The sequence below is a fragment of the Artibeus jamaicensis genome, unplaced genomic scaffold, assembly GCF_021234435.1.
Source record: "Artibeus jamaicensis isolate MK-2021 breed Jamaican fruit bat unplaced genomic scaffold, CSHL_Jam_final contig_464, whole genome shotgun sequence".
NCBI classification, from domain to species: domain Eukaryota; kingdom Metazoa; phylum Chordata; class Mammalia; order Chiroptera; family Phyllostomidae; genus Artibeus; species Artibeus jamaicensis.
This window is the reverse complement of record NW_026521842.1, coordinates 12778784-12797389: the sequence shown is the minus strand read 5'-3', so window position 1 is coordinate 12797389 and position 18606 is coordinate 12778784.

Here is an 18606-nt window from a genome sequence, read left to right as displayed (position 1 = left end):
CATAAAAGACCTAAATAAGAGGAGAGATATACTAATATGCCACATTTAAGGATGAGAACAACCAATATTGTAAAGATGCGTATTGCCTCAGGTTAACCCGAGTTTAATGCAAGAATCTGATGATGCTAAAAGCCATCCAGAGGAGCAAAAGGCCAAGAATAACCAGGGAGTGTCAAGGAAAACGAGCTAGGGAGACGTGTATTTGCAGTAATTAAGACTGCCATGTAACAGGGGCCCCCAAACCCCGGCCCCAGACCAGCACCCATCTGTGCCTGAGGAACCGGACTGCACAGCAGGCGAGCAGTGGGTGAGCAAGCAAAACTTCATCTGAATTTATAGCCGCCCCTCATCGCTTGCATTACTGCCTGAGCTCTGCCTCCTGTCAGATCAGCGGCAGCATTAGTTTCTCATAGGAGCATGAACCCTACTGTGAACTGTGTATGTGAGGGATCTAGGTTTCATGCTCCTTATGAGAACCTAATGCTTGATCCGAGGTGGAGCTGAGGCGGCGATGCTAACACTGGAGAGTGGCTGCAAATACAGATTATCATTAGTGGAGAGGTTTGACTGCACAGAGACCATAATAAGTCAATTGTTTGCAAATTTATATCAAAACCCAGTGAGTAGCAAGTGACAATTAAGCTGCATCTGGTGGCAGGCTTTACAGTGGCAAGTGTGTTGATGTACTTCAATTGTACAGATGCATCTGTTGGCAGGTTTTAAGTCAGAATCCGATACTTATTTTAGTATGCGTGTGACCTGCCCATTATTTGATTTACCACTTCCATCAGCATCTCTCTCCTGTACTGCACACTTGTCCCAGTCACAGTTTGGTAAGCCCATAAGCTAGCCCTAGCCAAAATGAGTAAAAAACAAACGTCACTTTTCCTTCTTCGAAAAGGGGGAGAGACCCAACAATGAGACAGCAGAAGACTCTAAGACCGCCAACAAAAAGAAAGCTACACTTAAAAGAAAATACCGACTCCTACTTAAATTACAGGTTTATTGCAACAGGTGATTCACATTCTCCATGCCCACTTGGTATAAAAATGTGGTGACTGGCTATCTGGTGAAGCCATGAAACCTTCAAAACTGCTTTACCACGTGGAGGTCTGCATTAAAAGACAAGCCTTTGGGTTTTTCAAAAGAATAGAAATGTGGACACAAGGAACAGAAGAAATTATTGAAGGTCACCACTTCATCAAATGTGTCTGCACTGAGAGCATCATTCTTAGTGGCTGACTGCATTGTTAAAGCTAAGCAGGCTTTAACTATTGGTGAAGAGTTGATCCTACCTGCTGCTAAGGACATTTGTCATGAACTGTTCAGAGAGGCTGCAGTTCAAAAGGTGGCACATGCTCCTCTTTCAGCTAGCATCATAACTAGACAAATTGATGAAACGGCAGAGGATATTGAGGCGCAACTGTTAGGATTAATGAGTCACTGTGGTACATAATCCAGGTTGATGAGTCTACCCATGTTGACAACAAGGCAACAATGCTTATTTTTATGCGATATATTTTTCAGGAGGGTGTGCATGAGGATATGTGTTGTGCACTTTTGTTGCCAACCAACATCTCAGCTGCAGAACTATTCAAGTCTGCATGATTACGTATCAGGAAAACCAAATTGGTCATTTTATGTCGGTATATGTACAGAGTGGCTGCTATGACTGAATGTCTTCCTGGTTTCCCTACTTAGGTCAAAGAAGTCACTTCTGAATATGAGCCTTCACACTCTGTCATTGATAGAGAAATGATGGCTAACCGAAAAATGTCACCTGAATTTAACAACGTTTTGCAGGATGTGATTAAAACTATCAACCACATTAAAGTAGATGCCCTTAACTCACGTCCATTCACGCAGCTCTGTTAAGAGGTAGATGCAGAACACACACATCTTTTCTTATACACGGAAGTGAGATAATATGGCTTTCTAAAGGTAGATCACTGGCCAGAGATTCTGGGTTACGAGAGCTGCTCCAGATTTCTTTTAGGAAAAGAGTCACCACTGGAAGTGCATTTCAGTGACACAGAATGGGACACAAAAGTTGCTTACTTGTGTGGTATACTCAACCTGCCCAGCAAACTCAATCTGTCACTTCAGCAGAGAATGACAAGTGTGTTCAAGTCAGCAGATAAAGTGACTGCATTCAGAGCCAAACTGGAATTATGAGGGTGATGAATGAACATTGGGATTTTTGACATGTTTCAAACATAAGCAGAAATTTTGAAAGAGACTGAGCCAGGGTCTTCTCTCTCCCAGTTGGTGAGTGATCACCTATCTCTCCCTGTTGTTGAGTGATCACCCATCTCAGCTTTCAAGAGTTTGAGCACTACTTTCCAACCACTAAAGACCCCCAAACTGGGAAGGAATGGATCCGTGACCCATTTGTGAATAAGCCAGGTGAATCGATTTTGTCTGTGCTAGAAGAGGATCAACTGCTTGATATCACAAATGATGGTGACTTTAAAAGTATGTCTGAGACAACTTCAAATCTCCTTACGTTCTGGATTAAAGTCAAGGCGGAATATCCTCACATTGCCACAAAAGCACTGAAATGCCTGCTTCCATTTCCAACAACTTATCTTTGTGAAGCAGGTTTTCTGCAGTGACAGCAACCAAAACCAGATTATGGAGTAGACTGGACATCAGCAACACACTTCGGGTGTCACTGTCTGCCATCACCCCCAGATGGGACCATCTAGGTGGAGCTTGCAGGAACACAAGCTCGGGGCTTGATGTGAACTCTGACCAGCAGTGTCCATGTGTTGTGGCTGCAACGAACAAATTCACATGGATTTCAGAAGTCTTATGGAGAAAAAGGGATGGCATGGCCACTCTCTGAGTGAGAGAGCGCCCTGACCCCTGCCTGGACAGATGTTTATTGCTTTTTCAGACACATTACATCAAGGATGGTTCTCATTTATTATGCACAGGTTTGCTTTAGGTGATTACCTTTTACAGATAACAAAGGAAAAGATGTTGCTGATTACTTCAGAGAAAAGGATGTTGCAAATGCAAGGGGAAAAATGGTCAAACTGGTTACATGACGTTCCTTGAGAGGATTAGCACAGACTTTAGGAAGTTACTTTAAAGATATGCATTAAACATTTTCTGCTTCAATTCACGGTGAGGGAGTTTTAGCAAAAGCAAGCCTCCAAGCAGCCTAGGTATAATACAGGCCTGGTTCCTCATGGGAAAGACAATTTGTGGGCCTGGCTCCTGTGTGCCACCTCGCACCTGTAGGTTTTCTGAACCAGGGCTGAGCTACATTTGCCACTACCATGCAGACTGGTTCCCTATAAGGGCTCCCACTGATTCTGCATTATGGTGAGTTGTGTAGTTATTTTATTTTACATTACAATGTAATAATAATAGAAATAAAGTGCATAATCAATGGGATGCATTTGAATCATCCCTAAACTACCCTCCACCCTGATCCATGGAAAAATTTCTTCTACAAAACCTCTCCTGGTGCCAAAAGAGTTGGGGACCACTGCCATATAGCACAAGAGATAAAGAGACCAGGGAACACAACAGAAACCCAGAAACAGACCCATGCTTAAAATATAACATTGATGGTGTGAAAATTCAAAGGGGAAATGATGAACTAGTTAATTCATGATTCCATAATTGGATATATATATATGAAAAATAAATTCCTATATTATATCATGCCTAAAGTAAATTCAAGGTGAATTAAAGATCTAAATGTAGAAAATCAAAACTTAAAAAATCTAGACCCTGGCTGGTGTAGCTCAGTGGATTGAGCATGGGCCTGTGAACCAAAAGATCGCGGTTCAGTTCCCTGTCAGGGCACATGCCTGGGTTGCAGGCCCGTTCCCAGCAGGGGCCAGTTCCCAGCAGGGGATGCACCAGAAGCAACCATACATTGATATTTCTCTCCTTCTCTTCTAAAGATAAATAAATAAAATTTAATAAAAAGAAAATATCTAAATGTTTAAAAAAAAAATCTAGAAAGGCATGCCCTCCTTGGGGCATACCCAGTCAAATCTCTTTTTTGAGTGAATTTTTTTCTCCTAAATCCTAAGGAACCCTATGAGACTTGCAACTACGGGGGGAGCGATGGGCAGCAGCAGCTGGTCCCCTGCCTAACCCCCTGAACCTGTGTCCAAGGCCCCCTTTCCTCTGACTCTCCAGTGAGCTGACCGCAGCCCCGCCTCGGCTCCCTTCTTCCCCATGACATTTCTAGGGAGCCAAAGCACCCCACCTGGGCTCTCTCCTGTTGCTTCTTCTCTCCCAGGCCCTTCCTTGTTACACGGTCCCTGGCTTTAATAAACATACTGTCAAAATCTTAAAAATATAGAAAAGATTAGAATATCTGTGACCTTGGAGGAGGGGATTGCTCTTAGACAAAAATACAAAGATTAAGGAAAAGACTGATAAATTCAAGTACATTAAAATTAAAGATCTTAAAGTAAAAAAGCTTTTGTTTATAAAAAAGGTACTATAAACAAAATTAATGGAAGCCATAAATCGAGTGAGAATGTAACAGACACCAACCAAAAAAGAATTAATACCCAAAATAGATTTTTAAAAACTTCCAATTAAAGATAACATAAAATTCTTAACTTCACTCAAGGCCCTGAATGTATTGTACATTGCACCGACTTTAGAGTATGTCTTTCACAAACACTACAATGTGAACAGTGTCCCCTAGAGTTGTACATTGTACAAACTCTACATTAAAATATACAAACTTACACTATATTGTTGGTGGCCCTGTGAAAATGCAAAGGAAAGTAAACTATGGGATATCATTTCATATCTATCAAACTGGTTGAATTAAAAGTTTCAACCTATGAAACATTAGGAAGTATGTGAAGCATGCGGACCACTCATAAACAGCTGCTGTGAGTGTAAACTAGTATCATTTCGCTGGAAGGCAGTTTAACTATATCCAGTAAAGTTGAGATCCAGATAACCCATGTCCTAGGAAATTCCTTGCTTAGGTATACACCTAGAAATATCCCTACCCATGTACAAAACATGTATAAGAATGATCACTGCATCCTGGTTTGTATGGGCAAAAATTGGAAACCAACTAAGTGTCCATTAACAGTAGAATGGAGATTAAATATATGGCATATTCATGCAAAGGAATACTATACAGCAGTTAAAAGGAATGCCCTGGTGCTACACATATCAACATAAATAAATCTCCAAAATCGTGCTGATGAAAGAAAAAAGCAAGATGCAGAAATACACTCAGCATATCATTCCCATAAAGTTTAAAACCATGCAAAACAATGGTATGTATTGCTTACAGAAACAAACTTATGTAATAAAAGTATAAGCCATGCAATTCAGAATGATGGTTACCTCCCTCTGGAGGGGAATAGTAACAGGGAGGGGTAAATGTGGGATTTCAAATACAACTAGTATGTTTTATTTCTCCAGAAGTAACAACCTGAAGCAAATATAGTAAAATGTTTACTGTTATTTTTGGTGGCTGTTATTTTTTCTATTGTTGTATTTGAAATATTTCATAACTTTTTACTTTTACATTACACAGAGATAATAGAGATTGGGTCCTTCTCAAAGAAGAGCCCATGGTGCCTCCATTTCTCTTTCCTTAACTCCTCAGCCAGGGAGAGGCTAGCTTCCACTTCCCTGACCCTGCATGTGCTGAGGTTACCAAAAATATCCTTGTCCCCAAATAGAGGAGCAGAGGGATGACAAGGTTCTTTATTCTTACCTTCCTTATTTCTCTCTTTTTTAATGTATTCTACACTTTAGATTACTCCCTCCTTAATGCTCCTATCTGCCTTTTTCTGGATTTTCCTTGGGCCTCTTTCCTGATCACACTCTTTCCTCTGCTTCTCTACCTGCTCCTAAACTCTCTATACTCCCTAGGGTTCTGTCCAGAGTCCCTTTTTCTTTTCACTCTATACATATTTTCTCTGTATGATTTTACTCTAGTCCATGTCTTCAAAGACTTCCTATAAATAGAGAATCCAAAATCTGTTTTTCCAGCCCACCTCTCTCCTGAACCCCAAACCGAGTATCTCCAAATGCTCACTCTAGGTCCTTATCCCATAGTATCACAGAAATCCCAAAGTCTGAAACACCGATTCGTCCCCTACCTGCATTTTCTAACCCTCAAGACCAGCTCCTCTTCCCCTCTCCCCTTTCCTGATACATGGTCCCACATTCCACCCAATCACCCACACAGCTCTACAGCCAAAAGTCACCCTTGTTCTGCTAGACTAGCAGTTACGAACTGAAGGTTTATCTGTAAGTGGCCCCTAGACATGTACATCAAAATCCAATTTTCTCATTTGTCCTGAAAAAATTTGGAAGATCTGACAGTATCAGATGTAACAAAATAATGGCTCCTCATTGGATAAGGAATACATTTCTCAGTTTGTTCTGCCTCCTTTCTTCAAGTTTCTTGCTCCTAGAAATATTTGCGTCTGCAACCTTTGCACCACAGTTTATGTGCCCTCCTTTATTTTATAACAGAATTTCTCCAAATTACATGCAAACAAAATGCTAAGCCAAGCTGAGCCTCATCATTCATGAAAGGAGCAAACAGCTGGGCTGCATGATCTGCCTGTGTCAGCGCCAGTGAGTGCACAGTGTCGTCTGGAGTTGCCTGGGAGTGTGCAGCCCACTCTACCGCCCAGAGACCTTGTTTCTCCCCCTGCCGGCTGATTTCTCAGCCCAGTAGGCACTGCTATGCTAGAATAGAGGGCATTCACGATGGCTCTAGATAAGTGAGGAACAAAAGTAAAGCATGAAAATATCAGCTGGAAAGGCACGCACTGGAGGTCAGGACAGTTACAAGTGGCAGCAATGAAAAAGGAAGTTGAAATCTTGGGGTGGCTGCTGGAATACACATTGAAAAGAGCTCTTCTTTCTCCCAATTATCAGCATCTAATTCAATGAAAATGGGCAAACTAGATCGTGTGCATCTATTGTTGGGCAAAGCTTGGGTTGTCAGCAGTATAATTTCTCAGAGATTTCCTGAGAGGTTGCACATAAAGGTTTCGTTGTTGAACTGGAGATGCTGGGAAGGGGCTGTAGTCAGGATGGTTTCACCACCAAGGGGCCCACCGTGCCTCTCCCCATGGAGACACTGTGGGTTTCAATGTGCTTTTCATTCTCTGGGCTGCCTGAGCAAACAGCCATCACTGTTTCCATTGTGAGCTCTTCTCCTTCTGGAGCCCAGCCAAAGTTCAGGGAACATGTGTTTGAGAATACCATTTGGCAGCCTGGCTCCTCACTTGGAGTGAATTTCTGCCTTTGCCTTTTTCCCATCAAGACACTTTTCCTGCATTTGGAGGTTGAAAAGCAGTGCTAAACACGCTTAGTTCTAAAAGCTGGTTCCTAATCCTGCTGGCTCATTGGGAAGTGAGACCGAAAATCCACACCCAAATACAGAAGCCAGGTTACTAAACTATGAATTATTTCCATTCCTTCCTTGTTGCAGACATTACTGAGGCCGTATGTGTCTCAAAGCGTCAATGGGCTCAGTTTCCTGGAGAAAATTTCTCTTTGTCTTATTTACCCCATTAAGAATTTTTATGAGAAATCTTACTTCACAGTTGAAAAAAAAATTGAGCATCCTAATAGCTGGAGCCTTATTTTGTAGAACAGGTGACAGGTTAGAAGTCAGAGATTACTTTCCCTACACCTACATAGGTAGTGGCAGAGTTGATTTTAGAATATAATTACTTGAATATCCAGACTGTAAGGGCTGGTTTCTATCCCCTTTTATTAGTTTTGGGGCCTCACATTTAAGAAATGAAAATTGGCCCTGGCTGGCCTGGGTTGCAGGCCAGGTCCCTGGTAGGGGGCATGTGAGAGGCAACCACACATTGATGTTTCTATCCCACTCTTTCATCCTTCCTTCCTCTTTGTCTAAAAGTAAATAAATAAAATCTTTTAAAAAAGAAATGAAAGTTGAATTCATGCAACTTTTCCTGCAGCCCTGAAGTGTCTCTTTGCAGAATTTCCCTCCCAATTTTGGACAAGTACTACTTAAGTTTTGTTTTAGCTCCATCTGCAAAGCCTTCCAGAAAGTCAGTCTTAGTCCCAGTATAGACCCATTTAGGTTTAAAGGAATTCACATTTATAGGTTTTGAAGGCCAATTGTGATTTCTCAATATGTGGTAGAAAAAGAATTCTTTCTGGACAATACAGTTGCTTTCTCCAAACACATCTGCCTTCTGGCCTCCTTCTGTATCCAACCACTCCTTCGGGATAACTACCTTGTTTCTATGCAAGAATCGCTGGAGCCCTTGAAAGTAAGCACATGTGCACACATCTTTCCACTTGGAAGCTGTTTCCTGGTGTCAACAACCTTCCTGTGGCAGTGGGACTCCTTTTACCAGCTCTGAATTCCCCAGACATCATCACAACAGGACAGTGGCAGCTGAAAACATAATAGCCAGCAAGGGAACTGAAAAACTGGAAACTGGGTTCTGCAAACTGGAAAACTTTGAGTAAAGCTTGCTCAGAACATTGTCTTAAAGCCAAAAAATGTTGCCAAGGTCCAGGTGAAGGCAGCCTTCCACTAGCCACAGACACAACCAAATCAGATGGGGTTTGCTTCTCTTCTAACTGGAGTGCTGGCAGCCAGACTGGGTCATTTTCTCCACAGAAGATTCGGCTCCCCAGACAGTGAGCTAATGCTTGGCACTGGCAAACTCCATTAAAAAAAGGCTTTTAACTCCAAGCTCTGAGGAACAAATGACTACATGGAATATATATACAAAATTTAAACAAGCCAAGTTGTAAAAATTCTAAAGAAAAAGAATAAAAATGATGTGAAGCACACGGTCACTACTTTAGAACCTACTTGTGAACACAGAACAAAGAAGCAATGCTGAAAGTGTAAACTTCCCCAAAAGAGCCAGATTCCAGATGACATTTTGTTGGTAAAGAGAAAATTCTGTGGAATTATAAGCAAAGCTGCTGAAAGCATGTGGTGAGTCCTCCTTCCCGATACAATGTCACTTCTGGATATTGTCTGGTGTTTCTACAGTTTAAAAACGGGAAATGTTCTCCCATTTTTTAATTTCTAGAGTGTATTTTTAAAATAGGATTATATTAACATGGTTCAGAAATTTTTATTTTTTAAAGATTTTATATTATTTATTTTTAGAGAGATGGGAAGGGAGAAAGAGAGGGGGAGAAATGTCAACATGAGAGAGAAATATCCACAACTGAGGCATGTGCCCTGACCAGGAATTGAACTGGTGACTTTTTGCTTTGTGCAGAGATGCCCAACCTGAGCCACACTGGTCAGAGCAGTTAAAAAAATTTTTTTTAATGAACTATAACCCAATTTAAAAAATGGGCAAAGGACCTGAATAGACACTTTTCTAAGGAGGACATACAGATGGCCCATAGACAGATGAAAAAGTGCTCAACATCTGTTGGGGAGCTTTGCCCAGCAGAGCCCCACCAGCTGCCATGGATGAGAATAAGTCTACCAAGACATGATCTGCTTGGGGAGGAGAGGTGGCCAATCTCTCAGAGGAGAAGGGCCCTGAGCCTTTTCCTCAATGGGCTTTTATTGGGTTCAATTCACACAGGAATACAGGTAAAGTTCATCACTCATTGTCAGGCACTAATCATCAACCAATAGATAACACTGAAAGAACTATGGGGGCTTATTCTGAGTCAGAGTCAGTTAGCTAAGGGGCAATAAAGCTTTGGGAAACAAACTCATTTCATGCTTGGACCCTTATCAGAAAATTGAGGACATTCTTAGCAAAGCAGGTTTCATAGGCTCTTATGTATTCTTTCTTAGGCCTGATCGCCCTGGGGAACCGCCTGTTCCTGCCCAGGGCTGCACAGCCCTCCGGCTTTGTTTCAGGCTTAAGTCAGGCAGGGGAAGTAAGACAGCCAAGAGATTAGGAGATATCTTGCAGACAGAATGAGGACTCATGTTATGTTAAAGCTGAGGGGTGAGGGTCCATCAGCCCCTTTTTCTATAACTCCCCAAGACCTTCTCCGAGAGCCTCTTCACAACCGTGCCTGTCTTAGGTCATCCCTTCCTTGAGAAATCTTACCCATCATTGGCTAACCAGTCATCTACCCAGGGGCTAAGCAGGGTAAGGTAAAAGGGGGCAGAGGTGGCACCCTTGCTGGGAAGATAAGCTTTGTCTCCTTAGTGGCTTATGGTTCCAAGATCTTTTATTCAGCCTTAGCCATGGCGGGGGGGGGGGGTTACAGCTTCTGAAACCACGCAGGGCAATTCCCAACAAATATCACTAGCCATCAGAAAGATGCAAATTAAAAGTACAATAAGGAGACTTCCAGCCAAGATGGAGGTGTAGGTGGAAACATTGTGTCTCCTCCCACAACCAAAATTAAGGACAACAAATATTTAGAAACAAAAACACAACTAGAACGGACAGAAAATTGAACTGTATGGAAGTCCAACAACCATTCATCCAGACTGGTAAGAGGGGCGGAGTTGGTGGCCAATGGACAGGGGTCTCGGCAGTAAAAAGCAGTGGCTGGCAGACTCAGGAATGCATGTGGGCATGCAGGTGGTGTGGGGCTAGCAGACCCGGGCGCGGGGAAGAAACAAGCAGACCCAGTGAGGCTTGCAAGGCTACTGGCTAACCATGGTCACACATTCACCACAGATAAACAAGGCAAAAACAGGCAGTGAGACAGACCACGCAACCCAGGGCTCCAGTGCCAGGAAATAAAGCCTAAAAGCACTGATTGAAAATCCTTTTGGGCATTGAGGTGCCGGGAGAGACTCCCAGCCTCACAGGAGAGTTTGTTGGAGAGACCCACAGGGTCTTAGAATGTACACAAACCTACCCACCTGGGAACTAGAACCAGAAGGGCCCAATTTGCTTGTGGGAAGTGGCAGAAGGGACTGAAATACTAGCGGAGCAAGCGCCATTGTTCCCTCTCTGACCCCACCCCCATATGCAGCATCACAACACAGCAACTGGGTTGCCCCACCCTGGTGAACACCTAAGGCTCTGCCCCTCATACATAACAGGCGCGAACAAACTAAAGCATTATGGCTCAAACAGAAGAACAGCTCAAAGCCCCAGAGCCAATACTTCTAAGTAACCAAGAGATAGCCAATCTATCAGATGCACATTTCAAAACACTGGTGATCAGGATGCTCACAGAACTGGTTGATTTTGGTCACAAATTCGATGAAAAAATAAAGGCTACGCTAAGTGAAATGAAGGAAAAGGCACAGGGAACCAATAGTAATGGAAAGAAAACTGGGACTCAAATCAATGGAATGGACCAGAAAGAAGAAAGAAACAACCAAACAGAAAACAATGAAGAAACAAGAATTCCAAAATATGAGGAGAGGCTTAGGAACTTCAAGAACATCTTTAAACGTTCCAACATCCGAATTAGAGGGGTACCAGAAGGGGAAGAGGAAGAGCAACAAGTGGAAAACTTATTGGAACAAATAATAAAGGAGAACTTCCCCAATCTGGCAAAGGAAATAGACTTCCAGGAAGCTCAGAGAGTCCCAAAGAAGGTGGACCCAAGGAGGAACACACCAAGGCACATCATAATTACATTACCCAAGATTAAAATGAAGGAGAGAATTCTAGAAGCAGCAAGAGATAAGGGGACAGTCACCTACAAAGGAGTTCCCATCAGACTGTCAGCTGATTTCTCAAAAGGGACCTTACAGGCAAGAAGGGGCTGGAAAGAAGTATTCTGAGTCATGAAATGCAAGGACATACATCCAAGATTGCTCTATCCAGCAAAGCTTTTATTTAGAATGGAAGGGCAGATAAAGTGCTTCTCAGATAAGGTCAAGGTCAAGGAGTTCATAATCGCCAAGCCTTTATTATACGAAATGTTAAAGGGACTGATCTAAGAAAAAGAAGATAAAAAATACGAACAGTGAAAGGACAGCAAACTCACAGTTATTAACAACCACACCTAAAACAAAAGCAAACTAAGTGGACAGCTAGATCAGGAGCGAAGCCACAGAAATGGAGATCACATGGAGGGTTAGCAACAGGGGAGTGTGAGGAGGAGGTCGGGGGAGAAGGTAGAGAGAATAAGTAGCATAGATGGTGGGGAGAAAATAGGGGGGAGAGCAAGAACAGTGTGGGAGAGGAACAAGTATGAAAGACACAGAGATGAGGACTGGGGGGGGGGGAAATGGGAGGGAGGGGGGAGACCGGGTGGGGGGGTGGGGTGGGATGGGAGAAATAGATTAAAAAAAAATGTACTTGAAAAGTAACTAAATAAAATTTATATTAAAAAAAAAGAACAGTGTGGGAAATGTAGAAGCTAAAGAATTTATGACACATGGACATGATCTAAAGGGAAGAATATGGGTGGTAGGGGGTGTGCAGGATGGAGGGAAATGAAGGGGGGTGGGAAATGGGACAACTAATGGCATAATCAATAAAATATAAAAAATATATATATATATACACAAAAAAAGTACAGTGAGATATCACTTCACACCTGTCAGAATAGCTATCATCAATTAATCAGCAAAAAACAAATGTTGGTGAGGATGTGAAGGAAAGGGGACCCTAGCCACTGTGGAAAATAGTATGGAATTTCCTCAACAAATAAAAAATGAAACTGCTTTATGACCCAGTGATTCCACTGCTGGGAATATACCCTAAGAATCCTGAAACACCTATTCAAAAGAACTTATGTACCCCTATAGCCACAGCAGCGTTATCTATAATAGCTAAGTGTTGGAAATAGCCCGAGTGCCCATCAGTAAATGAGTGGATTAAAAACCTGGTACATTTACACAATGAAATACTATGCAGCAGAAACAAGGATTGAGCTCGGGCCTGCGAACCAAACAACCACAGTTCGATTCCCAATCAGGGCACATGCCTGGGTTGCAGGCCAGTTCCCAGCAGGGAACGCACAAGAGGCAACCATACATTGATATTTCTTTCCCTTTCTTCCCTTCCCTCTAAAGATGAATAAATAAAATCTTTAAAAAAAAAGAAAAGAAAAATAGAACCAGAGACATGGAAACATGGAACAGACTGATAGCTGTAGGCAGGGAGGAGGGCAAGGGGAATGGTGGAAGGAAGGGGTGGGGACCAATCAAAGAACATGTATGAATGACTCATGGATGGACATGGACAACGGAGAGCACTGACTGTGGGCTAGAGGGGTGGGCTGGGTGGAGGGTGGCAAAAGGGAAAAAACTGAGATGACTGTAACAGAATAAACAATTAAAAAAATGAAATATAAAGGGTCTTCAGGGACAAGTGTCCCTCCCATTCCTGGGCCCTAGCCATTCCCTTTTCTTCCCCATAGACCTGTGTTAGTGGCTTCTTGGTGTCTATCTCTTCAGAGATAGTTGAGCACATATAAACAAATCATAGAGGTCTGTCCAGAAGGTATTCAGCTCTGCACTGTGGAAAATAGAGATATTTATTGAAGAAGATACAAGGTACAAGAAACGTACATAGGACAATGACACCTCAGTCTCCTTCAAGATAGGTACCTTGAGATCTCACACAGTTCTCCCATTCGCCATCAGATGCCCCATCATATTTTCCTGAATCTCATCGACAGTGAAATATCATCTTCCTGAAATCTATTCCTTTTCAAAGATGATTTTAGTTTTGGGAAAAGCCAGAGTCACAAGATGCCAAATCTGGGCTGTAGGGGAGCTGAGTCACCTGGGTGGTTTGATGTTTTGCCAAAATACTCTTCATGAGATGCAATGTATGAGCGGGCACATTGTTGTGGTGAAGCTGCCAATTACCAGTTGCCCATAGCTGCAACCTTCTGAATCATCTGAATAATTTCTGTGAGGAATGTTTAAGCTTAACACAAAATTTGATGCAGATTAGTTGTTCTACTCCCTCAGTCATTTTGAATGCACTGGCCACACAGTGCATGTGCTCACTCAATGCTGTCTACCAACCTCAACTGACTAGTACAATGAAGTTGTCATTGTTTACACATGTGCATTACAGTCCATTCTCCTTGGCTGCCAGGTTACACTGATGTCATGCAAACTATTCTTGTTATAGTAACAATGGCTGGACTTTTTCCAGACAGGCCTGGGTATACCTTTCATTGTATTTTTATTTTTGTTTTATTGTTGTTCAGTTACAGTTGTCTGCTTTTCCTCCCACCACTCACCCCCACCCCAGCCAAACCCACCTTCCTCCATTGCTTCCACCCTGCCACCTTGGTTTCATACATGTGTCCTTTATAGTACTTCCTGAAAACCCTTCCCCCCATTATCCCCTTCCCCATCTGCTCTGGTTACTGTCAGATTGTTCTTAATTTCAATGTGCCTGGTTATATTTGCTTGCTTTTTCTTTTGTTGATTAGGTCAGTTAAAAATGAGATCATATGGTATTTGTCCTTCACCGCCTGGCTTATTTCACTTAGTGTAACGCTCTCCAGTTCCATCCATGGTGTTGCAAAGGGTAGGAGCTTCTTCTTTCTCTCTGCTGTGTAGTATTCCATTGTATAAATGTACCATAGTTTTTTGATCCATTCATTTACTGATGGGCACTTAGGTTGCTTCCAGCACTTGGCTATTGTAAATTGTGTGGCTATGAATGTCGGGGTGCACAGGTTCTTTTGGGTTGGTGTTTCAGGATTCTTAGGGTATATTCCCAGCAGTGGAACTGCAAGTCAAAAGGCAGATCCATTTTTAGTTTTCTGAGGAAATTCCATACTGTTTTCCACAGTGGCTGCACCAGTCTGCATTCCCACCAACAGTGCACTGGGTTCCCTTTTCTCCACATCTTCGCCAGCACTTATTATTTGTTGATTTGTTTATGATGGCCATTCTCACCTGTGTGAAGTGGTATTTCATTGTAGTTTTAGTCTGCATCTCTCTGATGGCTAGTGGTGCTGAGAATCTTTTCATATGTCTGTGGTCCCTCTGTATGTCCTCCTTGGGAAAGTGTCTGTTCAAGTCTTTTGCCCATTTTTTAATTGGGTTGTTTATCTTCCTGGAGTGGATTTGTGTGAATTCTTTATATGTACTGGAGATCAAACCCTTGTCCAAGGTATCATTGGTAAATGTGTTTTCATTGTCTTTTTTTAATACTCACCCAAGGACTTTTTTTTCATTGCTTTTTAGAGAAAGACAAAGGGAGAGAGGACGGGAAGGACAGAAACATTGATGTAAGAGAGAAGCATCAATTAATTGCCTCTCTGATGCACTTGGACTGGGGATTGTATGTGTCAAGACTAGGGATCAAATGCAATCAATCCAGGGATCAAACCCACAACCTAGGTACATGCTCTGTGCAGAAATCAAACCCATAACTCTTCAGTTAAGGGATGATGCTTCAACCAACTGAGCCACACCCACTAAGGTTCATTGTTCTTTTTTATAGAACTGAAGTGTTATAATGCTGTCCTGCATTTTGCTTTTTCTGCACTTGTATTAAGAAACAGAACTTTGAAGATATATTTAAATAAAGCAAAATTAAATGTTCAGTGATCTCTGGACACAGCATATCCCACTTCTAAATCTATCCAAAAGATACATTAGCAAAAATAAAGAACATTTTATGTAGGTTACTCACAGTGCCTTTCCAAGAGAGTGAAATGTCCACCACCAACTACTAAGAATAGTTATGCTAGGGGAAGGAAAAACAGAGGGGAGAAAGTAGGATGGAAGACCTTTCTAAATGTATTATTTTTCTTTTTCTCACCTAATAACTGAAAACAAAATGAAACAAAATTAACTGTGTGTAGATTTGGAGCAATAAAAGAGAGGAACTATTTCAAGTGACTTAAAACACAATCCTTAGACCAGGGCTTCTCAACCACAGCACTGTTGACATTTTGGGTCAGATGACTCTTTGTTTTGGGGGGCTGCCCTGTGCATCATAGGGCATTTAGTACCCAAAATCGGGTGGGCTTCCTTGGTTGGCAACACTTTGAATGTACTGTTATACTTCGTTGCTGATAGAATTAAGTGCTGGGTGTGCCAACTCCACTGGAGGGTTGTAAAATACAGGAGGAGGGGGCACACTGTGGCACATGGGCGACACAGGGGAGCACAGGGAGTAAGAGCCATTAATGTGAGGGGGAAGGAAGGGGGAAACCAGGCTGACATTGGTTAGTTTGACTAATTTCAATTTGACTAATTTCTGTGCCTTGAGACACAGGAGTTGTTCCTAGTTTTCTAGTACCTGGCCCTGGGGTGACTAGGGCAGATGAAAGGTGGCCCAGGGTGTGAAACCCCAGAAAGAAGATGGTTGGAGTATGGGCTCTGGGTTGGTTGGTTTGCATATAAAAGATGTGCTCACAAGTGAATCATTTACAATCTCTAGGGTTGGGCTAGTCCTTGGAGGGGCAGTCCCTCCCTGGCTGGAAAGGCCTCTGGTGTCAAAAGCATCAGAAACACATGGTGAACACAGAGAGGACAAGTAGAAGCTTGTACCTGCTTTCTCCAGGACTTTACCCATGTATCTTCCCCTTTTGCTGAATTTAATTGTTTCCTGTAATAAATGGTAATTATAACATCTTTTGTGAGTTCTGTGAGCCTAATGAATCACAGAGCCTGTGCAGAGTCTTAGAGACTCCAACCCAGCTGCTAAAATCATTAGGTGAAAGGGTGATGGGGAACTTCCTAATGGGATAGATTAGGCTGATACCATCACTTAGCAACGGAAAGCGGGACTACCAGATATTATGTTCTTCTCGACATGATACAACAGAAGTATGCAGAATCACCTAAGAAGTATTCATGTCAAATGAACTGAATCCAAATATAAATCTAATCAGGCCTCTCCATATAACTGCAAATTTATAAGAAATATGGGGAACTAAGGAACCCATTAACAACACGGGAGGAAATATACAGCTAAACCCAGGATGGGGGAGATTTCACAGAACAATTGATGTATTTGTTCAGCTCATAAAAGGAGAGTGAATGGTCACAGATTTAATGAGACAGAAGACAAATCATTCAAATGCATTGTGTGAACTTTGGATCCTAATTTAAACAAATCAATAGTCAAGACGTTAAAAACATTTTTTGATGGATGGAATGGAAGTTTCCATTCTAGACATGATTTCTAGCTCATCTTAAGAGTGTTTTTTTCCATTGCTCAAATCATTCTTTTATGGAAGAACCTTCTACTAATCTTGTCATGGTGAGACCCAAGCATTGCATTCTTAGAAACATCTCATAAACTGCTCTCTGCACTCCTCCTCAAGCAAGAGGATTGGAAGAGAACCCAGTCTGGTGAAACATCCTATCTAAATGTTGATTCTTCCAAATACCGGAAAGGAGTGTGTACAAGCTGTTTTGGGGTCACTGAAACCAATACCTTACAGAAGCTCATCGATTTCAAGGACTGTGTAGATCTTCCAGTCAGGCAGTGAGCAAATGCTTGTTGAGTACCTTCTATATGTGTATGCTGTGCTAAAATTAAGTGACGCATAAATGAATATGTAGAATAAAATACAGAGCCCAGAAAGAAATCCTTGCTTATATGGTCAATTAATCTATGAGAAAGGAGGCAAGGATGTACAATGGGGTAAAGACAGTCTCTTCAATAACTGGTTCAAAACTGAACAGACACATTCAAAAAATTAAATTAGATCATGTTCTTACACCATATACAAAAAGAATTAAAAATGGAGTAAAGACTTAAATATTAGACCTGAAATCATAAAATCCCTAGCAGAAAACACAGCAGTAAACTCTTAGAGGTTGCAATCTTTTTGGATATATTTTGCCAAACAAGGAAGCAAAAGAAAAAATAAGCAAATGAGACTACAACAAACTAAAATGTTTTTGCACAGTGAAGGAAACCACCAACAAAATAAAAAGACAACCAACTGAATTGTATCCACAAATGAGACGCTGGATAGGGGTTAATATCCAGAATATAGAAGGAACTCATACAACATCAAAAACAAAGGAAAAATCTGACTAAAAAATGGTCAGAAGACATTTCTCCCAAGAAGACATACAGATGGTCCACAGTTGTATGGAAAGATGCCTAATGTCACTAATCAACAGGGAAATGAAAATTCAAACCCACCCCAGCAGAATCACCAATAAATCAGCAAATAACAAGTGTTGGCGAGGATGTGAAGAAAAGGGAACGCTTGTATACTGTTGGTGAGATTGTAAATCGGTGCAGCCACTATGAAAAACAGTATGGAGATCACTCAAAAAACTACAAATAGAGCTGCTATATGATCCAGCAACTCCACTTCTAGTTATTTATCTGGGTAGTAAACAAAAACACTAATTTGAAAAGATATATACACCTCTCTGTTCACTGTAGCACTACTAGTAATAGCTAAGATGCAATCAACCTAGATGTCCATAAATAGGTGAATGGATGCAAAAGATACACACACACACACAGAGCAATATTTTCAGCTGTAAAAAAGAATGAAATTGCCCCATTTGTGACAACATGGATGGACAGGATATAGAGGATATTATGCTAAGTGAAAAAATTCAGACAGAAAAAGACAAATACCATATGATCTCACTTAAATGTGGAATCTACCAAAACAAAATAAATAGACAAAAACAAAACAGAAACAGCTCCACAGATATAAAGAACAGGCTGATACTGCCAAAAAGGAGAGGGTGCAGGGATGGGCATAAAAAAAGGGCTGTGATGGGCATCA